The sequence below is a fragment of the Anabrus simplex genome, chromosome 4 (genome assembly GCF_040414725.1).
Source record: "Anabrus simplex isolate iqAnaSimp1 chromosome 4, ASM4041472v1, whole genome shotgun sequence".
Lineage (NCBI taxonomy): Eukaryota > Metazoa > Arthropoda > Insecta > Orthoptera > Tettigoniidae > Anabrus > Anabrus simplex.
The window spans coordinates 108,155,677-108,160,185 of record NC_090268.1 but is presented as its reverse complement, the minus strand read 5'-3'; positions in this window follow the sequence as shown (position 1 = coordinate 108,160,185).

Genomic DNA, 4,509 nt, shown 5'->3' with positions numbered 1-4,509 from the left:
AGGGGCCCCGGGTTAGATTCCCCGGCGGGCCGAAGAATTTAACATACAAACATTCATCATTATAGACTGTTATGCCTTTCAGCGTTCAGTCTGCAAGCCTCTGTGAATTTACATATCGCCACCACAATCCTCTATTTGTAACTGCCCGTAGTTCCGTGGCCTCGTTTCTATACTTCTAATTTTTAAATCGTTGGAAACTGAGTCTAACCATCGTCGTCTTGGTCTCCTTCCACCCCTCTTACACTCCATAAGAGAGTCCATTATTTTCGTAGGTAACCTATCCTCCACCAAGCTTTCAACCCCATAAAGCAAAGATGGTCTGAAAACAGACCGAGGTAAAGATAATTTCGTCCGGGAGCTGACTTCCTTCTTACAGAATACTGTTGAATTCAACTGCGAGCTCACTGCATTAGTTTTACTGCACATTGATTCAATCTCGCTTACTATATTACCATCATGGGAGAAAACACATCCTAAATACTTGAAATTATCTACCTGTTTCAGCATTTTATTCCCAATCTGACATTCATTTAAGTTATCTTTGATTTCTTACCTACTGACATCAATTTAAGTCTTAGAAAGGCGAATTTTCATACCGTACTCATTGCACCTATTTTTAAGTTCGGGACAACCTGCCATTGAGACCAGGTCGTCAGCATAGGCCAGACTGCTTACTACATTTTCACCGAACTGAATCCTTCCCTGCCACTTTATACCTTTCAGCAGATGATCCATGTAAAGTAGGAACAATAGAGTAATTACCTGTAATTACCATGAACCAAGAACTCATTCCATTGTCAATTCTCTCTGCAGTCCCCTTGTCAACATAATTACCTTTGATTGATTTTAATAATCTATCCTTAATCCCATAGTCTCCAGTACGGCGAACATCATCTCCGTCGGTACTTTATCATATGCCTTGTCTAGATCTACGAAACATAAACATAACTATCCCTCTCGTAGCATTTTTCAATTACCTGTCGCATACCTGTCTGGTCCTGACAGCACTCTGTAGTCTGAAACCACACTGATTTTCATCCAACTTCCTCTCAACCACTAATCGCAGCCTCCCTTCCAAGATGCCAGTGAGCACTTTGCCTGGTATACTACCACTACTACTACTAATAATAATAATAATGTTATTTGCTTTACGTCCCACTAACTACTTTTACGGTCTTCGGAGACGCCGAGGTGCCGGAATTTAGTCCCGCAGGAGTTCTTTTACGTAATAATGTAGATGTTGATTCCCATAGGGAACCTAAAATATTTGTCCTGAATGAGTAAATTTATAATACTGCTGGTGGCTTCAAATAGCCTATGCAGTGGCCTCCACGGTATGCACTAGCCTTGCGTCTTGGGTGGTGTGCTAAGTCCCAACTGACGAGCCTAACTTAGCACACGAGGGCGAAACGCAGGCAACCAAGAATGAGTTAGCTGAAAAATTTATAATGTCCAATAACGGACCATTATATTGGTATTATTGTTCTTTTACGTGCCAGTAAATCTACCGACACGGGGCTGTCGTATTTGAGCACCTTCAAATACCACCGGACTGAGCCAGGATCGAACCTGCCAAGTTGAGGTTAGAAGGCCAGCGCCTTAACCGTCTGAGCCACTCAGGCCTGCTATACTGATTAATGATATACCTCAATAATTTTTGGTATCCTTCATGTTCCCTTACTTATAGATGGGTGCAATTACTACTTTTGTCCAATCTGAAGGTACCTTACTAACACTCCATGCCAATCTTATTACTCCATGAAGCCATTTCATCCCTGACTTCCCAGTATAATTCACCATTTCAGGTCTAATTTCATCTATTTCTGTTGCGTTATGACAAGGGAGTTTATTTAATATCCTTTCCACTTCATCAAGTGTAATTTCACGAACATAATATTCCTTCTCCCCATGAGTTCGGTTGTTTGCGACTTCACAAGGATGATATCCTTTTACGTTGAGAAGATTTTCAAAATATCCCTTCCACCTCTCCAGTGATTCCTTGGGATCTATTATGAGTTCACCACATTTAACCAAAACACTGTTCCTTTCCGTTTTCCCTCCCTTCCTAAGATTCTTTATTAATGTCCAGAAAGGTTTCCCTGCTGCTTGACCTAGCCTTTCCAAGTTATTACCAACATCTTCCCCACGACTTCTTCTTGAATTAAAAACTATTCATTTTGCTCTGTTTCTTTCCTCTCCATACAGTTCCCTGTCTGCATTAGTCTTTGTTTGGCGCCATTTCTGATACGCTTTCTTTTTACGTTTACAAGCTGCTCTCACTCCGCCAAGATGTTCGCTTTTTCCCATCCTTACACACAGTTGTTCCTAGATATTCCCATGCTGTTTCTACTACAGCATCCCTGTATGCCACCCATTCTCTTTCTATATCCTGAACCTGCTTACTGTCCACTGTTTGGAACTTTTCAACTATCGTATTTCTGTCTTATTTTTCTCGTCATGGAGATTTTCTATCATTATCCGTCTACAGACAGATTTCACTCTCTCTCCAAGGCCTAGAGATACTTATTTCACTATGTATCAGATAGGGGTCTGTATTATCAAAAAATCCTCGGAATAACCTCACGTTCCTAACAGATTTTCTGAATTCAAAGTCAGTTACGAATTATGATATACTCTGTTATGGATCTGGTACCCCTAGCCTTCCATGTGTAGCGGTAAACAGCGTTATGCTTGAAGAATGTATTCGTAACTGCTAAACCCATACTAGCACAGACGTCCAGAAAACGCTTCCCATTTCTATTAGCTTCCATATCTTCCCCGCATTTACCAATGACGTTTTCGTATCCTTCAGTTCGATTTCCAACTCTTGCATCGAAATCGCCCATTAGCACTATTCTATTCTTACTGTTGACCTTGACTACGATGTAACTGAATGCTTCATGAAACTTGTCAACTTCATCCTCATCTGCACCCTCATATGGTGAATACACTGAGACAGTTCTCGTTCTAATTCCTCCAACTGCCAAATCTACCCACACCATTCGCTCATTTACGTGCCTAACAGAAACTATGTTGCGTGCAATGGTATTCCTGATGAACAGTCCTACTCCACATCTCTTCCTGGTTATCTCCCCTTACCCGAATATCATTAACTCCTAACACATTCGCATCTTTGCTGACTCAGCCAGTTCTACTTTCTTTCTTCCACAAGCCCCATTAATACTGATAACTCCCCATCGAATTCCATTTCGTTCGCCAAGTTGTTTCCAAGGAGTCCCTCGCCTGACAAATGGGAGTGTGACTCCGTTAGGTCTGAGGCTTGCTTAAAACGTTCTGAGCGTGCTCGATGAAAAATTCTGTGAAGCAGGATGCTACCCTTACTTACACGTAGTCCAAGTGAGGATCTCTCCTCTAACGGGTTCGAGACCACCGGTGGATTGCATGTTTTAGCCGCCTGAGCACAAGGAGGGCCATGACTCAGAATATGTCCGAGATGCCCACTCCCATTCCAAAGCATCTGGTATCCCGACTCTCAGGACCACTTACTAGGCCACTCAGCCGTTGCCCATGGTTCACGAACTAGGGCGTGACTATAGTAACCCACATCATGAACCATAATTTAGCAGTGAATGATTAATACCTACAGCTTGGGGAGTGGGTGTTTGTGTTTGTCTAACCACATTCCTATTCATATTCAACTACTAACTACCACAGAAACACGCAACAGTGAGTACATCTCTCCAGATAGGATTACCGTCAGGAAGATCATCCGGCCGTAAAATCGTACCAGATTCACATGTGCGACACAACTCACGCCCGTGATCCAATCAGTGTGGGAAAAGTGATAGAAGAAAAAGTTATTAGTTTGAAAACAAAGCACTGGTTATAGAAAATATGTTGGTATGGAAGATCTAATGCAGGGACTCTCAAACGCCCAAAATCTCACGCGTGTAAATCGAGGCGCAAGAGCTCCGTGCACTGTGCATCGGTCCCGGTCGGCTCAGCTCGGACCAATGCTTCGTCTCTGGGATACTCGGTTAAGCTCGGCTCTACTCGACTCAACTCAGCTCGGATTTGGAGCGCTACGGAGCAAGTGGGAAGAGAGGGACAGGGGGAGCGAGCGAGGCAGGCGTGAGGAAAGAGAGAGTAAGCGCTATTGCTCCAAATCGAGGAGTGGGGGTCTGCACTGTGGTCCACCAAGCGAAGTCGTCTTTTGCACCGTGCACAGTGCATGCACCAGGCGCATGCACCCTGAGAGGCCCTGATCTAATGCCACGTATTCAACATAATTAAAAGGGAGTCCGGCAAAATACGTAACGGTTTTACTTCAATTCTCTAATAAATAATAGTAAACGGTATTGAAGAAAAAAAAGTGTAGGACTGCCCTTTCTACAGTTGCAAGCAATTAGGAACATTGGTATAACTCTTATAACGTATATTACTTTAACAACTTGGATACTCTCATCACGCATCAATCAGTCTTTTCTTAACAAACTTTATTGTACCAAAAATACAGCAAGTGTTCTATCTTTGTTTAATTGCATTCAT